Raw genomic sequence first — 20635 nt, forward strand, 5'->3', positions numbered from 1 at the left:
AAACGCCAAGATCATATAATTCAAACCACCAATCAGCGAGCAGATTCATACTAATGATATCCTTTCAGTTTTCAAGGGGATACTATATTAAGAGAGAAAATCCAATATTGCTTCCTGGAATTAAGTTGTTGCTCCCAATCTCTTACATGCCAATTACCTGACATTTGATTAATGATCCTCCATTGAATGCCCTCACTAGTATGCTTCACGGCCAATCAAAGAGTCTCTATAGGGTCCTTTTACTAAGCTGCGTAAGCACCTACGCACGCCCAAATGGAGTTTCCGCCCGGCTACCACATGGCTCTTGCGGTAATTTCATTTTTGGCACGTGTCCTTTACACACGTCGGAAAAATTTTATTTTCGGACGCGCACCAAGTGGCATTTGATGCACCACCCGGACGCGCGGCAATTTTCATTTTGCCGCACATCCATTTTTGGCAAAAATTTTAAAAAGGCATTTTTGGAAGGTGCACTGAAAAATAATTCTGTGTGCACCCAAAACACGCATCTACACTACTGCAGGCCATTTTTCAGCGCACCTTAGTAAAAGGACCCCTAAGGGAGCTGAAAGGATTTCTGCTTTTATAAGTAGTTTAAGTGCTAAAGAAAAATTTTTGTTGGACCTACTGGGAAGCATGCTGTTTTAAAAGAAAAATGAAAGAAATTGTTACACGTACATCCCTGATGCAGAACAGCTCAAAACATGATTTGTTTGATGGCTGAATGGTTGTTTGAACTGGTAGCGTAGCTAGCAGCGTTGCACCCTTGCTGCAGCTAGTGGAGATCCCCAGGTCCTCCCCAAAGGTTCCTAGAACGCCCTCCAGCACAGCTGGGCAGTTAGCGGCAGCTTTCCTGTGCCACCTAATGACAGTGCTTCAAGAGAGGACATTGTGCCCAACCACTTTACCCATAGGCTCACCCAAAATTTGAAGTCTGGCTATGCCATTGGGTTGAACAGAAACAGAGGAGTAGCGTGATCAACAGGACACTTCCAAAAAAAAAAGCAAGGAGACTAAGTAGTAAAAATGTCCTTTAATAGTAGAAAATAAGACTTGACACAGCATCGTGTTTCAGCAAGAAACACCTGCCTCAGGAGTCTACAATTTAAAAAAAAATATGAATACGAGTCCATTAAAATTCATATAACAAACGTTTCTTTTATTCTCCATATTATTATTATGTTTTAGATGCTTTTATGTACCTAGATTTTGTGTCTTCCTTATACCTTTATATGTGTTTCTAGATGGCTATATCAGTGGCGTAGCTACGTGGGGCCTGAGGGGGCCTGGACCCCCGTAGATTTTGTCCTGGACCCCCTCCCGACGACCCTCTTGACCCCCCGCCGCCTACCTTTGCTTTTGCTGGTGGGGGACCCCAATCCCCGCCAGCTGACATCCTCTTCGTCCTGCAGTCAGTGCAAAAAAGTCTACGAAGAGGGCGTCGGCTGGTGGGGATTGGGGTCCCCCGCCAACAAAAGCAAATGTAGGCGGCGGCAGGGGAGGGTTCTTGGCAGGAGGGGGGTTCGAGAGGGCGGGTCGGCAATGGCGGGGAGGGGTCAGTTTCGCTGGGGGGGGGCTAAAATGTGCCCCCTCACCTCGGGCTCTGGACCCCCCTCCCACCGAAGTCTGGCTACGCCCCTGGGCTATATATGTTTTTATTGTTCAAATTAATATATACATAATTGCATATCCATCTGCTGCACTCTGTTATATGCATTTTAATGGACTCATATATTTTTAAATTGTAGACTCCTGAGGCAGGCGTTTCTCGCCAAAACACGATGCTGTGTCGAGTCTTATTTTCTACTATTAAAGGACATTTTTACTACTTATTCTTCATCTCCTTGTTTATTTTGGAAGTGTCCTGTTGATCACACTTCTACTCTGTTTCTGTGCTTCCCCTTGTAGCGGATCCAGTTTCTCCACTTTTGTGGTTGCTTTTGGTTATGCCATTGGGTTGAACACCATGGAGCAGAGGATGGCAAATCCTGGTTTTAATTTGGTGGCAAACCAAGTGCTTTCTGTTTCAGTTGCTGGTGAGATATTTGTTGCCACTCAGTTTGGACTCAGGCCCACACAAAATTGTGACAATCTTGCTGTGGCTGGTGGGGATCCCCAAACCTTGCCAGCTGAAGATTTTCTCTCCTTAGATACCTAGCACTCTTCCAAATGTCTACCAGCAGCACTTGCCTTGAACTGACACTGAGACCGGCCCTTCTGCACATGCTCAGTTTTCACACATGCAAAAGCACTAAGCATGCACAGCCTGCCAGCAACAGTATTAGTTTGAGGCAAGTGCTGCCGGCTGCCATTTGGAAGAGTGCTGGCTGCTCGAGGAGGAGGTGGAAATCTTCAGCTGGCAGGGTTTGGGGATCCCCGCCAGCTCAAGTATTTAATATTTGGGGTTTGTGGGCAGGGAGTGGTGGAGGGAGGAGCAAACTGGAGGGGGAGGGGGCAAATTCCATGCCCACCCACCTTGAGCTCAGGCCCACCCAAAATTGGCCATCTGGCTATGCCCCTGCTTAACAGAGATAAATAACAGTGTTATGGGATTGAATTTAAATCTTTTTGAATTTTTTTGAACTTTTATTTTCACACTTATGCTGGACATTATCGAGGTTTTTTTTTTTTACTAAGCCGAGGTAAGTACTAGCACTCACTTGCAGCAGCTTAAAATGCATTACAGAGGAATGCGCTCAGGTGTCATGCAGTAATTTCCAGATTCTATATATGGTGCCTAAAGTTGCATGCATAAATTTGGCAGTGTGGCCAAATTGCACACACAACTTAATTGGTTAACAAGCCAGTTGGTGCTGATAATTGGCCACTAACAAGCAATTATTGGCACTAATTAGAATTTATGCCCCCAACTTTCTAAGCATATTCTGCAAAGTGGTGCGCGTAAATTCTAATGTGCGGATCTCAAAAGGGGCATGACCATGGAAGGGGCAAGAGCGGGTCTTGGGAATTCCTAAAAATTATGTACACATTTATAGAGTATGCCTAATCCGCACCTAAGTTAGGCAGGGGCATTTACACCAGGTATTAGTTGGCGTGAATGGTCGCAGGAATGGATGCTACATGTATTGTATAAACTGAACCTAACTGTAGGTGAGGTTTATAGAATAATGTGGGGGGTTTTCGGTGCCGTGTATAGAATTCACCCCTAAATGCCAAATTGGCGCACTCTAACCATGCTAAAAATTTTTCTAGTTGTGCTTGGAGGGGGTGTGTCTGGGGGCATTCTTACTGCAGCTTAAAATGGTACTGTGGGGTGCTCTGAGGTGTCCAATAGTAAGTTGTGAATGCGCATGTGCTACCCACGTGCTAAAAATATTTTTTAGCTGAGGGGACAAGTTTGAGGGCGGAAAGCAGGGGCTTTGATACATGGGGGCCTGGGCCCCCGTAGATTTGGCCCTGGCCCCCCCTGCTGACGACCCTCTCGACCCCCCCTCATACCGCCAACCCGCCATCAACGTCGCCATCTGCTACCTTTGCTGGCGGGAGACCCCAACCCCCGCCAGCCAAGGTCCTCTTCTTTCTTCATTCTTTTTCTCCGTCTGATGTCCTGCATGTACAACATGCAGGACGTCAGACTCAGAAACAGAACGAAAGAAGAAGAGGACCTCGGCTGGCGGGGGTTGGTCCCCCACCAGCAAAGGTAGGCGACGGTGACAGCGGGGGAGGGTTGGTGGTGGGAGGGGGGATCAAGAGGGTCATCAGCGGGGGAGGTCAAAGTTGGTGGTGGTGGTGGTGGCGGCCGGGGGGGTCGGCAGTGGCGGGGGGGGGGGTCAGCGGCGCTGGGGGGGCTAAAATGTGCCCCCTCACCTCGGGCTCTGAACCCCCGTCCCGCCGAAGTCTGGCCACGCCCCTGGTGGAAAGTGGACGTTTCTGCGCTAATCAGATAGGGCATCTTTTACTAAGGCTTGTAGGCACCTTCGTGTGCCCAATGCACGCCAAATTGGAGTTACTGCCCAGTTACTGTGTGACCTTTGTGGTAATTTCAATTTTGGCACGTGTCCGAAAAATATTTCTTACTTTCTGGCGTGCATAGTGAACACGCACCAAGTGGCATCCGACGCACATAGGTCATTACCGCCCAAATTCTTTACTGCTAGGTCTATGGTTGGGTGTGAGGTCTGAGACTTAAAATGGACTCGTGGCAATTTTGATTTTGCCACATGTCTATTTTTGTGAAAAAAAGAGGACTTTTTTACAGGTACGCTGAAAAATGATTCTGTGAGCGCCCAAAACCTGTGCCTACACTACTGCAAGCCATTTTTCAGCGCGCCATTGTAAAAGGACCCCTTAGTGTATCGGCATTGCCAGACACTTATTAACGCAAGATTAGTGTGTGAGCCCCTTACTGCATACAAAATAGGTGGCAGTAAGGGCCTGTGCAGTAATTTTTGTTAATGACAACATTAGCACGTGGAGTATAAGGGGTCCTTTTACTAAGCTGTGGTAAAAGGGGTCCTATGCTAGCATTAGCGCATGTTTGTGATGTGCACTGGGGTCCCCTTTTACCTCAGCAGGTAAAAGGCTGGCAATTTTGATGAGGAACGCCTTACCTCCATCCACTGAGATGGTGGTAAGGGCTCCCGCACTAACCCAGCAGTAACCGGATTACCACTGGTTAAGTTCCAGTTCTGCAAAAATCTAAAAACAATTACTGTAGCACTGGAAATGGCGTACACTGGAGGTGGGAACTACCTCCGAGCTGCTATGGTAGCCCAGAGGTATTTCCAGATTGGTGCGTGGCAACCCTTTAGTAACAGGGCCCCTAAGAGAGGGAATCCAAAGCACAACTGAACAGACAGGTGAGCAAACAATAGAAACCACTTTATCACTTCACCGGTTTCAGTATTGCTAAAGCTGCGTTTTGTTGTTTATTTATTTATTTGTTACATTTGCATCCTACATTTCCCCACCTATTTGCGGGCTCAGTGTGGCTTACATAGAATTGGAGAGGCGTTCGCCGACTCCGGTATGAACAAATACAAAGTGATGTTATGATAGGATAAGGTTCATGTGGAACACACATATTTTGGAATCAATAGAGCGGAGGAGATTGTTGTGTCCATTAGGTGCTGTGAATTTGTTGTGTTGCGGAGTCCAGGCATTTAAGTTGGATCGGTAGGGTATGCCTTTTTGAACAGGTTAGTTTTTAGTGATTTCTGGAAGTTGAGGTGGTCATACGTTGTTTTCACAGTTTTAGGTAATGCGTTCCATAGTTGTGTGCATATGTAGGAGAAACTGGATGCATAAGTTGATTTGTATTTGAGTCCTTTGCATCTTGGGTAGTGCAGATTTAGGTATGTTCGTGTGGATCTGGATATGTTTCTAATTGGTAGATCTATGAGGTCTGACATGTATCTCGGGGCTTCGCCATAAATGATTTTATGGACCATGATGCAGATTTTGAAAGCAATACGTTCTTTGATTGGGAGCCAGTGTAGTTTTTCACGGAGTGGTTTTGCGCTTTCAAATTGCGTTTTTCCGAATATAAGCCTGGCTGCCTTGTTTTGAGCGGTCTGAAGTTTCTTTATGATTTGTTCTTTGCACCCTGCATAAATTCCATTGTAGTAGTCTACATGGCTTAATACCATTGATTGTATCAGGTTGCGAAATGTTTCCCTTGGGAAGAATGGTTTCATGCGTTTCAGTTTCCACATTGAGTGGAACATTTTCTTAGTTGTGGAATTCGCTTGGCTTTCTAGCGTAAGGTTTCGGTCAATTGTAACGCTGAGGATTTTCAAGCTGTCTGAGATAGGGAGGATGTACTCTGGGGTGTAAATATGTGTGGGGTTGTCCATATTGTAGTGGGATGAAAGGATGAAACAGTGTGTTTTTTCTGTATTGAGTTTCAGTTGAAATGCATTTGCCCATGAGTTCATGATGTTCAAACTGAGCTTAATTTCGTTGGTGATTTCTGTTAGATCATGTTTGTAAGGGATGTATATTGTGACATCATCTGCATAGATGAAAGGGTTAAAGCTGTGGTTGGTTAAGGACTTGGCTAGTGGGGTCATCATTAGGTTGAAAAGGATCGGTGAAAGTGGTGATCCTTGAGGTATTCCACAGTCTGCTTTCCACAGTGATGACATATTTGAATTTGATTTCACTTGGTAAGTTTTAGTGGTTAGAAAACCCTTGATCCAACTGAGTATATTACTGCCAATCCCGAAGTAGTCTATATAGTCTTAGTAGTATATTATGGTTTACCATGTCGAATGCACTAGACATATCGAATTGGAGGAGAAGTATGCTTTTTCCTGTTGCTATTTCCTACTTGAATTTGGCTAGGAGAGTAATTAGTACTGTTTCAGTGCTATGGAGGGGGCGGAATCCTAATTGTGATACATGTAATATTGAGAATTTATTTATATATTCAGTGAGTTGTTTGGTTACCATGCTTTCCATCAATTTGACTACCAGTGGAATAGATGCTACTGGGCAGTAGTTTGTGATATCGTTTGCTTTTTTCTTGGTATCTTTTGGTAATGGGGTGAGTAGGATGATGCCCTTTTCCTTAGGGAAGAGGCCTTGCTGAAGCATGTACCGTGTTTCCCCGAAAATAGGACCTACCCCGAAAATAAGACCTACCGGGGTTTTCCTGCAAATTTAAAATATAAGACATCACCCCAAAAGTAAGACCTACCAAACTTTTTTTTTGAGCAGGGCCGCCGAGAGCCACCCGAGGTCGCCCCCCCCCCCACCCGAGGTCGCTGGGCCCCCCCCCCCTCCGTCACTCCCGGAACTAACCTGAAGCTCCTTTCACCTTCGCAAGTTCGGATTCGAAGCAGCAGCGCAGCAGGGCAGACCTCTCCTTTCTTCCGTGTCCTGCTCTCGCCTGATGTTACGTAACATCAGGCGAGGGCGGGACACGGAAGGAAGGAGAGGTCTGCCCTGCTGCGCTGCTGCTCCGAATCCGAACTTGCGAAGGTGAAAGCTTCAGGTTAGTTCCGGGAGTGACAGAGGGGGGGCCCGGCGACCTCGGGTGGGGGGCTGGGCCCAATGTTTCCCAGAAAATAAGACATCCCCCCGAAAATAAGACCTAGCGCGTTTTGGGGAGGAAAAATAAATATAAGACAGTGCCTTATTTTCAGGGAAACACGGTAGTTTAGGTGGGAAGTGAGGTCCCCTACGAAGCGGTTGGGGGCGGATTTTAATAGGTAACTGGGACAGGTATTCAGTTTGCAGTGAGTGTTGGAGAATCTACTGATCGCCTGGGTGACTGTTTCGACGGTGAGGAGAGTGAAGTTGGACCAGGTTTGGTCAGCTGGGTATTCTCCAGGGGTTGGGTTCATGCCGTTGATGAAGTCTTCGATATCGATATTGTTCTGGGGTAACATGTTGCGTAGGTTTGCAATTTTTTCATTGAAGTAATTTGCAAGTTTGTCTGCTAATGGGATGTCCGTATTGGTTGTAGTGACCGGAGTGGTGTGTAGTAGTTGGTTTACAAGTTGGTATAGTTTCTTTGTGTCCTTGTACTCTGGCCCTATTTTAGTTTTGTAGTATTACCTTTTGGTTTGTCTTATTGCGTATTTGTATTTTCTTTGTATTTGTTTCCAAGCGTTGAGTGTGTGTTCATCTTTTACTTTTTTCCATGCTCATTCGGATTTCCTGGATTGTGTTTTTTAATTTTTTCAGTTCATCGTTGAACCATGGAATCATGTTATGCCTACGTGAGGTTTTTGTTTATAAGTGTGCTATTTCATCTAATATGCTTCTGCATCTATTGTCCCATTCCGAGAGGTAGAATATGGAGTCCGTTTGAACTGTCCATTCGTTATTGTATATCTGTTGCCAGAATGTTTTTGAGTCTACTTGGCCTCTTGTGCTGTAGGTTGTATGCTCTTGCATGCGGTGTGAACCCGTCTTCCGCCATTTTAGGGATAGGTTTAGTTTGAAGTGGTCGGTTCAAGGTGTTTCTGTCCAGTTGATATCTGTTATTGTTAGGTTCTGGTCCATGGACAGTTTGTGTGCGATGAGGTCGAGTGTGTGACCTTTGATGTGTGTTGCTTGCATATGTGGCCATTTGAGATCCCATAAGTGGAGGAATTCCTTGCAATCTCGTGCGTTGATAGAGTTTGGGTCTTCTAGGTGAAGGTTAATGTCTTCTAATAGTAAGTAGTATGTTGGAGTTCGTTACACAAGTGTTTGATATGAAATTCATGAAGTTTGTCTGGCATTCGTTCCAATTACCTGGTGGTCAGTAAAACAAAACGCAGTTCAGGTGATCACATAGGGTTTTGTTGCGGATTCTGATTGACGCAATTTCAAGTTGGGGTGTTAAGGACTTGCTAATGGTTTCAGTGGTGAAGTGGGATCAAAAGATTAGTGCTAAGCCTCCACCTCTCTTTTCCTTTCTGGTCCAATGTAAGATTTTGTATCCTGGAGGACAAAGGTCTAGGATTATAGGATCCTTTTGATCATGGATCCAGGTTTCATTGATGAAAAGTAGATCAAGATTATTTGACAAGATCCAGTCTGTTACTATTGTTGTTTTCTTTACTACAGATCTGGCGTTGATGTAACCCACTTGGAGTTTTTGGTATGGGTCTCCTATGTTTGGTGTTGTGTGGATTTTTGTTAGTTGTCGGTTCTTTGTTAGTGTGGGTTTGTTAGGACCTTTCTTTCCCTTCTGTTGTGGTTGTCCGCATGTTGGTAGTCTTCCTTTCTTTAGGTAGTTGTCAGTTTGGTGGGGAGTGGTGTATGTGATCAGTCTTTGATGATTATGTAGTTAATTAGATTGTAAGCTCTGTCGAGTAGGGACTGTCTTTTCATGTTCAAGTGTACAGCGCTGCGTACGTCTAGTAGCACTTTAGAAATGATAAGTAGTAGTGGTAGTATGGGTATGATGTTGCTTTCCACGAGTGGGGTGGTTAGTGTTAGGTGGATCAGTGTTATGGAGTAGATTATTAGTAGTAGTTTGACAGTATTCATTTGTGAACCTGAGTGCAGATTTAGAAGGCAGTTCGTTTTTTGATTGAGAGCTAGTGTAATTCTCGCGGAGGAGTAGCGCTTTTGACTCGCACAATGATTGTTTGGTTATTATCTGGTCATGATTTTAGGGTTCAGCCTTAGCGAAAGAGTCTGAAGTCTTTAACTCCTTAGTTCCTGTTGTGTCGTCAGAAGCTCCTCCAGGCGCTATTTTCTAGGTGTGTGATATCTTAGTTCCGTAGGATGCATCTGATGGAAGGCATGCAATTCACAATCAGCTGCACGAGGTGTTCACCAAAACACAGGGATTTTGTCTCCTCTCAGTCGTCTGGGGGCCGGCTTCTGCCATTGTGGGTTACTTCTACTCCCACTGTGGCCGCTTGAGCGGCGTGGGGCCGTGGCGCCGGCCACACATCTGGGCCCTTGTGTCACATCTCAGGGTCACCGTTGGGTTGTCCCTCATGTCTACCTCCCAATTTAGAGCCTCGTGTGGTTTGTTCCTAGCACGGTAATCGGCTCGTACGGTGAGGAACGGCACTGAGCTTCTTGGTGCCTGGGGTCGCGTTTCGGGCGATTTCGCCACGGGTTGCTCCTCTTACCTTCTCTTCTCTGAGTCTGTGACCGCATGCCCAGCGCTATATGTTGGAAGGAAGGTCAGACTGTGTGGCAGTGCTTCTATTTTGTGACTGTTTGCTCCACGCCATTTCATAGGCATCTTTGTTGTTTCAAGCAAGTTTGTATGTTTTTACTGATTGACTGACAAAGAATTGAAGATCGATCTTCTGCACAACACCCCTGATGCACGCAATTTTGCCAAAATACAGACTGTGTCGGGTCTGTTTAATAAAACACTGGTTTGATGCCCCCTGTTCTTAAAGGCTCCTTGTGCTTTTTTTACTCACCTTAAATCAGAAAATGGAAAATTGGCCATTTTCCAGCTGCAGTAGAAATGGCCTTAATGCATTGGAAAGACCAGCATAAGGGTACGCTAAGACCACTTTTTGCCACAGCTTTGTAAAAGGGCCCCTTTGAGGGAAAGATTGTAATTTTGATAATTTTGTTTCCCTTTATTAAAGCTTTTTTTTGTTTGTTTTAATGAAAAAAGCTTCTTTTTTTTTTTTTTTTTTGTAATTTCTCCAGTTTGCATTTTGGACACATTTCTCTAAGGCACATTTTTTTTGTTACATTTGTACCCCGTGCTTTCCCACTCATGGCAGGCTCAATGCGGCTTACATGGGGCAATGGAGGGTTAAGTGACTTGCCCAGAGTCACAAGGAGCTGCCTGTGCCTGAAGTGAGAATTGAACTCAGTTCCTCAGGACCAAGTCTACCACCCTAACCACTAGGCCACTCCTCCACTGAAAACCCTAAGAAAGGCTCTTATGTAATGTTTTGTACTGGATTTCTCTCAAAAAAAACCATTAGCAACCACCTGCAGAATCTGCCCAACACATCTGGGCACATTGATAATTTCCCCAAGTCCACATCTAAATCCCTCATCCATTTGTCCCCTCAAGGACTTGAATTAGGTGTGTGCCTAATCACCTTATACAGCTTGAAACGACCCACTTGTAGACTTCCAATTTAAAAGAACTCTTGCAATTTCCCCTCCCCCCTTTTTTAATTAAAATGTAAGAAAAATAATGCAAAACCATTACACATCAAAATCAGTATAGCAAAGAATAAGAGATTCAACAATCAACAACCCCCCCCCCCCTCACAAACCCAACACCTCCCAGAACCCTTTCCCCCTCTCTGGTATGCAGCAATCAGGCACTAGATCCCAGAAGGGATGTGGATCTCCATGTTTCATAAAGATTGCAAACTTTAGAAAAAAAAGCGACTGCGTCCATGCCTCATTGCATTCAATTTGACGTTTGAAAACAAAGCCCAACTTTTGGAGAACTTGAGACATAGGGGGCAGTGACTGTTCTTTCCACGATTTTGCCAATACCTTGCAATTTCCCCTCAAAAGCATTTGAGATAACTTTATTTATTTATTTTATTTATTTGTTACATTTGTATCCCACATTTTCCCAGACTCAATGTTGGCTTAAATAGTACCGTAAAGGCATTCACCAATTCCGGTATGAACAAATACCGTAATGTTGTGGGTAAAAATAAGGTTCGTGTGTACAGACACATTAGGGAATCGTAGAGAGGAAGAGTTATTATATGTCCATTAGACGAGCTTTGGTTTCATTGTGTTGCAGGGTACGGGCATTTACGTTGGGTCGGTAGGGTATGCCTTTTGAACAGGTTAGTTTTTAATGATTTCCAGAAGTTTAGATGATCATAAGTTGTTTTCCACGGCTTTTGGTAATGCGTTCCATAGTTGTGTGCTTATGTAGGAAAAGCTGGATGCATAGGTTGATTTGTATTTGAATTCTTTGCAGCTGGGGTAGTGGAGATTTAGGTATGTTCGTGTTGATCCTTTTGTGTTTTCTGGTTCGTATGGTCTATGAGGTCTGTCATGTATCCCGGGCTTTGCCGTAGATAATTTTATGACCGGGTGCAGATTTTGAAAGCAATACGTTCTTTGATTGGGGAGCCAGTGCAGTTTTTCTTGCAAGGGTTTGGTGCTTTCGAATCATGTTTTTTCCAAATATAAGCCTGGCTGCCATGTTTTGAGTGGTCTGAAGTTTCTTTTATAATTTGTTCTTTGCATCCCGCATAAATTCCGTTGCAGTAGTCTACATGGCTTAGTACCATTGATTGAATGGTCTATGAAGAAGCTTTAAGTGATGACAAACTCACATATAATGAAAAATATTGCTCAACTTGTACTTTTGCACCAATTCAGGAGCTCACATTGGACTCCCTCCTCTGTTACCAATTGCGGGTTCACATTAGCTTAATCTGGTATCTTGGCAGGAAGTTGATAAGCAAAAGAAGTGATTTTGGGAGTTCTGAGCTAGCGAATGAAGAAAGGATAGATCCACGCTATCCAAAGAGGGGCCAGTATCATGCTAGACTAGGTATGAGAGTATCTTCTCTTGGGCTGCATGTAATAAATCCTTTTATGTGCCATGGGTATAACAGGCTCCTCTCTAAATCATTGGTCGTGAAATCCAGTGAGTCATTATCCAGTCTTTTAAGTCATGCAGGAGGTATTTATTATTTATTTGGATTTTGCTCACACCTTATTCATTCGTAGCCTCAAAGATGATTTACATTCAGGTACACTGGGTATTTCTCTGTCCCTGGAGGGCTCATAATCTAATTTTGTACCTGAGGCAATGGAGGGTTAAGTGACTTGCCCAAGATCACAAGGAGGAGCAGTGGGATTTGAACCCGCCACCTCTGGATGTCGACTGGTGTACTAACCACTAGGCCATATAATAAGCTAATATGTATATTTATGTTGTGTTTTATAGAGAATATTTGATTGACCTTTGAGGCAGGCGCCACTGGTGCCGAAACGCAGAACTGCGTTGAGTCTATTTTATATTTTAATAAACCCACTGTTTGGGTATATATTTGATCTTCCCCCTACTTTTATTTTTGTTAATCACTGGGAATCCTAAATAATAAAACGCACCTCCAACGTTCTGAAGCCGAGAAAATGATGCCTTCAAGCCTTGAAGCATCCGTGCAACGTTCTAAAGCCGAGAAGCACTGACCAACCACACAGCAGCATGAGGCCCTGCCCCAGTGAAGCTTTCAAACCTTGAAGCATTCCTGCAACGTTCTGAATCAGAGAAGCACTGACCAACCGCACAGCAGCACGAGGCCCCTCCCCTTCCTCAACACCCCCCCAGGAGAACGTTGGAGTTGCGTTTTATTACTTTAGAAGCACTGGATGGCTGGAGGGGGCAGGGGAGAGAGGAGATTCGCTGGGTGGCTGGAGGTGGGGGCAAGGGAAAAAGGAGAATCGCTGGGTGGCTGGAGGGGGGGCAAGGGAAAAAGGAGATTAACTGGGTGGCTGGAGGGGGGCAGGGGACACAAGAGAATCACTGGGTGGCTGGAGGGGGGGGGCAGGGAACAGAGGAGACTCGCTAGGTGGCTGGAGGGGGGAGCAGGGGACAGAGACTCGGTGGGTGGCTGGAGGGGGGGGCAGGGGAGAGAAGAGCATCGGTGGGTGGCTGGAGGGGGGCAAGGGAAAAAGTTGAATTGTTGGGTGGCTGGAGGGGGAGCAGGGGAGAGAGGAGAATCGCTGGGTGGCTGGAGGGGGGGACAGAAGAGACACACTCGCACCCAATAGTCTCACTCTCTCTCTGTCACACACACACTCGCACATTCACTCTCTCTCACACACAGTCAATCTCTCAAACATACACACTCCGAGGAAAACCTTGCTAGCGCCCGTTTCATTTGTATCTGTTTTACTAGTTACTATGTAAATTTGCCTTATGTCTCTATGGTGTGCTCAGTTATATAAATTAAAGTCCAGAAACCTGAGTCCACCACATTTTCATTTGCCAAGTTATTTGGCAACCGTGATTCTCACATACTTGTCACTCCAGCAAAGGTGCACTATGTATCTATTAATTGTATAAGATTGTATAACAGTACTAGTGTGCTCACAACTTTATTCGTTAACACCTTACAAAGTTTTTTCCAAACCCATTGGGTCCAGGAGCCTTGTCTACTGTAGTTGTTTGAATGACCCATAAGAATTCATCCTGAGTTTTGGGGGCATTTGGGCCTCAAGGTACTTCACATTAATTTGAGGAAGAGCACTAGCATTCTTTATCTTCTACATCTCTGTTTTCCTTAGCTTGCAGATTTTCAGAATATTCTTGGAACACTTCACAGATACGCTTAGCAGAGTGAACATTTCTGGCTATCACAGTTATATCCTCGGGGCATACTCATTTCCTGGTTAGTGCTTTCAGAAGCTCTTCAGGGGGAGGGGTATTGTCAAACCACCACTGCAGAAACATCTGGTGCCATGGGACCTTAATGATGTTCTTACATCTTTCATGAAGCTGCCTTTTGAACCAAGGAAGTCCACTCAAGCATGTGACTCCTTTTTCCTTTTAGTTTCCTCAGCTAGAGGAATATGTGAACTTCAAGCCTTAGTTACTCAGTTCCATCACATCAAGGTAGTTTATCAGACTCATCGTTTCATGTCAGCGAGGAAATAAGCTTCCTACATTTTCTGTAACCATCATATCAAACCACATGAGAACTCTCCCCATACTCTGGACTGCAAAGGGGCTGTTGCCTATTACCTCAAAAGAACTGAATCCATTAGAAAGTCTGTGTAGCTCTTTACTTTCTTCAAACCCCAACAGAACTGGTATTTCAGTAGCTGAACAGACTTTAGCAAATTTGCTAGCATCTAACATATGGTTCTATTACAGACAATCTGGTACTCTTCTAATTAGTAAAGTCAAACCTCATCATATCACAGCTACTGAAACTGCCATGGCTCTCCTGAAATCTGCTTCACAGGAACCATGGGGATAATTCTATAACTGTGTATTTATATATAAGCACCTAGAGGGAGCCTTTGAGATGCCTATATTCTAAAAAAGAAAGTAGACACCAATATTCCTTTATAGAATGCTAAAGTAACAAGTGATAAATGCGCTTATAATTTAGGCATGATTACTTAGGCCAGCCATAGGACTCGTATAAGTGCTTGCACCAAAATAGCAAATATACACACTTAGGGCCAGATTCTGTAAGTGGTGCCGAAAATTATTTATTTATTTGTTGCATTTGTACCCCACATTTTCCCACCTATTTGCAGGCTCAATGTGGCTTACAAAGTACCATCAAAAGGCGTTTGCCCAGTTGGTGGATAACAAATACAAAGTTGTATAGTGATCGTATGAGGTATAAGTGGAGGGTCGGAATTGGATGAAGATTGCGTGATATCCTGTTCAATCATAGTCATGCTGTGTTGGTAGGTGAAGAGGTTACGTGGGGTCAGTGCGGTAGGCTTTTTTGAAGAGGTAGGTTTTTAGTGATTTCCTGAAGTTCAACTGGTCGTGGATTGTTTTCACAGCTTTTGGGAGCCCATTCCATAGTTGTGCGCTTATGTAGGAGAAGCCGGCTGCGTAAGTTGTTTTGTATTTCAGTCCTTTGCAATTTGGGTAGTGTAGGTTTAGGTAGGATCTTGACGATCTGACTTTGTTTCTTATTGGTAAGTCTATAAGGTCTGTCATGTATCCTGGGACTATGCTGTACATGATTTTGTGGACAGGTGCAGATTTTAAAGATGATCCGTTCTTTGATTGGGAGCCAGTGCAACTTTTCACGGAGAGGTTTGGCACTTTCGAAGCGTGTTTTGCTGAATATCAGTCTGGCTGCTGTATTTTGGGCGGTCTGGAGTTTTTTTTATGAGTTGTTCTTTGCAGCCCGCGTAGATTCCGTTGCAATAAAATTAGGCGCCAGGAAAAATGTGCACTCAGTGCTTTTCAATAAAGGGTGCTCCAGGATGAGTGTTCTGTGTTGAATAACGATGAGCACGGATTTCAGCGCCCAACTTTGAATGCGAGGACTTACGCCTGCTGAAACCTGGTGTAAATCCTGGCGCACATGTTGGGTGCGAATCTCTATTCTATAACACTGTGTTTAAATCTTGTGAATGCCCCTGACCCGCCCAGCCACTCATATGGCTACATCCCCTTTTTAGTTGCGTGCGTACCAATTTAGGTGCCCATTATTATAGAATAGCGCACAGCCAGATCCTCACGCAAATCATAATTAGTACCAATTAAGTGCTTGTTAACTCCAATAATTAAATCATTTGGAGCTCATCAATTATTTTGCACACAGATCTGAGATCAATGCCCAATGATGGGCGACCTTTATAGAATCCAGGAGATAGCATTCTGTAAGTTATGTATGTGTGAGTTTTGCCCAGCTCTGCCCTGACTTTGCCTATGTGCACACCTTCCTGTAAAATGTGCGCTGTGCAAGATACATGCATATTTACAGAACAGTGCTAAAATGGATTTCTGACATTTATGCACATATATACCCTTATTCTAAACATTTAAGTGCATAATCAGTGCATAAATGTTAATGCATATTTTATAGCATTACCCTCCATATGCAAAGCAGTGCATTTGACCGAGCTGTGCTGGCCAACCTGTCTTTGTAAAACTGACAACTCTTACATCTTTCTTTAGGATGAGGCTGCTAATGAACAATGGGCGATTCATAGATGAATGAGTAACTCTCTTTTTATTAGTCACCCAGTTGTGTGCTTGACTGAGTCCTGCTTGTCGACAGAAAAGGCATTGTTGTTCACCAGTTGTTTTCTGTAGACAGGAGGATTGAATTAAGTACACAATCCTTCCAGCCTCCCTGAGAGCTGACCTTCTTTAGCTATTTCAGCCTTACTTTTGGAAGATGTAATAGGCCAAATTGACAAACAGAAGAGTAGCAAATCACCTGGATTGGATGGTATACCCTCCAGAGTACTGAAAGAACCCAAAAATGAAATTGTAGATCTACTTTCAGTAATCTATAAACTATCATCTATTGAAGGATGGAGGGTGGCCAATGTAACACCAATTTTTGAAGAAGGGTTTCAGGAGTGATCTGGGAAATTACAGACCAGTGAGCCTGACATCAGTGTCAGGCAAAATGGTAGAAACTATTATAAAGGACAAAATTATTGAACATATGGTTTGATATAGTTTAATGGGACAGAGTGAACATGGATTTAGCCAAGGGAAGGCTTCCATCACCAATCTACCTCATTTTGTGAAGGCATGAATAAATAATTTTTTTAAAAATGTGGGACCTTTTTACTAAGCAGCAGTAGGGTCTACATGTGTGCAGTGTGCGCCAAAACGAGACTACCACCAGGCCAGAACGCCCACTGGTGCTAATTTTGGTGCGCTCCCATAATGCCTAGATGATTTATTTATTTATTTCCTCCCACGCGCTCCGTCTCGGGTGGTGATCAGCAGTTGGTGCGCGCCAACCGTTCACCATTCATGTAGCACATGAGCCCTTACCGCTAGATCATTGGGTGGCGTTAAGGGCTCAGGCCAGTTTTGGATGCTCTCTGGTTTCAGTTGTACCGCATGCTCTTTTCCCGTCCCATTAAAAAAAGCCCCTTTTTGCAGACGCGGTAAAAACTGGCCCAGTGTATGCCCAAAACATGTGTCTACACTGCCGCAGGCCACTTTTTACTGCAGCTTAGTAAAAGGACCCCTGTATTTATAATTTTTCACAAGGAAAACACTCGTGAAAAAAGAAGTGCTTTACATAAAAAGACATATTTCAAGTGAAATTAATGGAAAAATAAACACTTGCTATATTCTAATTCCCCTAGTTTTACAAAAGTCACCAAAAATTGCACGCACCAATTTGGACATGTGCCAATTTGTGCATGCAATTTAATTGACTAATGAGCCAATTAGTGCTAATAATTGGCTTTTTAACAAGCAATTATTGGCACTAATTAAAATCAATTAATATGTACACATATAAATTTAGGCATGTGATCTGCGCCTAGATATTATGCATGTCTCAGGAAAGGCGGTGTGGACTTGGGAGAGTCATAGGCATTTTGGGGCGGAGTATGGGCATAGATTCCAATTATAGAATAAGGGGGTTTCCGCATGTAAATTTAGGTGGGGGCATTCGCACCACATTTTCATTAATGCACATGGGCATACTTAAATTTACGTGCGACTCCTGTTTTTAAGCACTATTTTATAAACCATGCTTAACTTTAGGTGTGGCTTATAGAATAGTGCTTAAATGGGGGTTTTCTGTACTGATTTTTTAGGCACGATTTATAGAATTCACCCCTACATGTCTAGTCCTCAGTTAAAAAGAGGAAACTGGAGCTCAAGGAATCAACAATAACAAAGGAACACACACACATATATATATATATATAAGTCTGAGGTGACCCCCAACCCCAAAACAAAAATAAAAATGGGCAGTTAATTCCATTATAAATTTGGATAGTTCATTCTTACCAGAATCTTTCCAAATTGATTTGATTTAATTAAAAAAAAGAGCAAAATGTATTTTCTGATATTTCACTACAGATTTAGTAGAATGTCAGAAATAAATTGTCTTCCAATCAAGTTGTTCTAGGATGCAATGATGGAAATTTTGGAAGAAGGCCCTGAGGGTCCAGTTCCAGTCTGCATTGAATGCAAAAGAAATCAACAACTATTTTCATATCTATAGCACCTAATGGTTTTATTGCTGGCATTATAAGAACCCCTGATGAAGGCTTGGGTGCTGAAACACAGCCCGTGTTGGGTTCAGACTGTCAGCACCATTATATTTGGTTAATAAAAGTTTCCTACTGATCATCTTGGAGATTGTGACCGGCATCTTCCACTCCTTTGTTCTATCTACATTTACTTGTGGAAGGTTTTTTGTTCACCACCAAAATCCCTCCAAAATCAATAGCTTGATTTTTCATCCAGGAGTGTTCAAATCAGCTCAACTACTGTGACTGAATACAAGTGGGCTCTAGGTAACCTGTTATTAACCATGTTAAGGCAGTTTTTGGTAACGGAGATAATTTGGGTTTGCTGTAAAAAAAATATGTGAAGACTTATGAAATCAAGATTGTTTTGATTTCTTGTTTAGTTTTTGAATATTTCTATAATTGTTCTGTCATATTGAAACTGTAGAGTATGTTGTATAGATCAGTGAAACAAACTTTTAATGCATTTTGAATATATTCATGCCGTACACACACACATGCAATTTTTTTTTTTAATATGGGAGGTATTTTCAGAACTCTACATTTTGGTGTAAATTCTTCAAGTATTTTTAGACAGAGAAATTATGAGCATAAGTTTCCTTTCAGCTGTATGCACGTTTGAGCACTGTCAGGGTGAATATTTTTCAAATAGCTCATTTATTAAATTTATTAGTTACTTAATTCAAAAAAGACTCTAGGTGGCGTACAATAGTTGAAACAAAACTGTCATGCTAAAGCAATCATAAAAATGTCACTAGGCCAAACGCAGAAGCTCACCACCACAGGCTGCAGTAACAAGAACTAAAGAGCATGTCTTATTTTTCCTTATGGTTTTATTGCTACCATCTTCCACTCCTTTGTTCTGTCAGTGTTTTGGTGGTGCCATAATGCTTCCACTTTACAACGATAGACCTGACAGTGCCTCAAAAGATATTTAAACATATTGAAATATTTTTACAGCCTCCCCTCGATCTGTACCTTTGAATAACATTATCCTGGGATTCTTTTGGCAGCTCTACGGGACTTTTGTTTCAAATTCACTTCATTCAACAGAAACAGCTTGATTCTAATTTGGGTTTGCTATAACTGTTGCTATAATTATTCTTTAACATTAAAAGTGCACCATATGGTGTGTAGATCAGTAAAACAAACTCCTCCTACTTTATTGCATTTTGAAATGGAATTTTTAGACAGCAAAATGTGAAAAATGTACAAGGGCCAAATTCTATAAATAGCATTGAAAAATAGGTCCTGAAAAAAAACACTCTAAGGGCCTGATTCTATATATGGCATCTAAAATTAACGTGTGCTAGACAATTACGGCTAAGCGCACCCAAGCATCCTTCTGACTTTGACTGCCACTTTTTCTACCTGTTTGGAACCTTTAAGGTCATCAGACACAATCACTGAAGCGCTTCACCCCCTATACTGTACAGTTTCCTTGGACTCATGTGACCTAAGTGCATGACCCTGCATTTTTTGGGATTAAATCTTAGTTGCCAAATATTGGTCCATTCCTCCAGCTTCGGTAGGTCCTTCCTCATGTAATTCACACCCTCCAGGGTGTCCACCCTGTTGCAGAGCTTGGTATTATCCGCAAAGAGACAAACCTTACTAGACAGCCCTTTCGTAATACCGCTCACAAAGATGTTAAAAAGAGCCGGCCCAAGGACTGATCCTTGCAGTACTCCACTGATGTCATTCAATTGTCGATTAATCTCTGAAATATAGTTGCTTTTATTCATGATGACTATAGAACCTCTTTTATCTGCAGGTTTAATTATGATTGACTCATCCTTGTGCAACACCTCAATTGCCTCTTTCTCATTTTTAGTTAAATTATAACAAAAATTATTTTTCTTACCTTCCAGTTCTGTGATTTCTTTCAAAATAAGAGTCTCATGTATTTGAATTAGTGGATTTACTATACCAGTACTTTTACACCTCACAATAGAATTATCATTACCACCAACTGTTTTTCTTGAAATATAAATAATCCATGATCTACAGTCTCCTTGTAAACTTAAACAATTCTATCCTTGTTTTAAAAGAATTGTACCATGGTATTGGTATAAATGATAGACCTTTCTGTAATACACTTTTCTCTGCATCATTCAAAACATGATTCGAAATATTAATTATATTCTCTGTCTCTTTTGATTATAAAAGGTCCTGCTCATACTGTGAAAACCTCCCTCTCCCCCTTCCCCTGTATTGAAATGTGTCTCCCCTCCTCATTGGGCTGCCTATAATCAAGTTTTCCGCCACACTTGTCCTAATTGAAAAACCTGTTTCTTTATCTGTGTATCAATATCAGCCCAGGGGTGGGGTGATATCATATATAGTGAGGCAGAGGGATCATAACCCTCCTCTGATTCACCACGTATCCTCTTTTTGTTTCTTTCATTAGTGGGACAAGTTATACTCTTCTTTTCCTGAGTAATTCTCTGTACGTTAAACTTAATACCCCTTTTCTCCAAGTTATTGTATCTTTTTGTTATTCTTCTTCTGCCATGGGTATACACTACATTGTCTGTAATCTGCT

Source organism: Microcaecilia unicolor, chromosome 3 (genome assembly GCF_901765095.1).
Source record: "Microcaecilia unicolor chromosome 3, aMicUni1.1, whole genome shotgun sequence".
In the NCBI taxonomy this organism is placed as follows: Eukaryota; Metazoa; Chordata; class Amphibia; order Gymnophiona; family Siphonopidae; genus Microcaecilia; species Microcaecilia unicolor.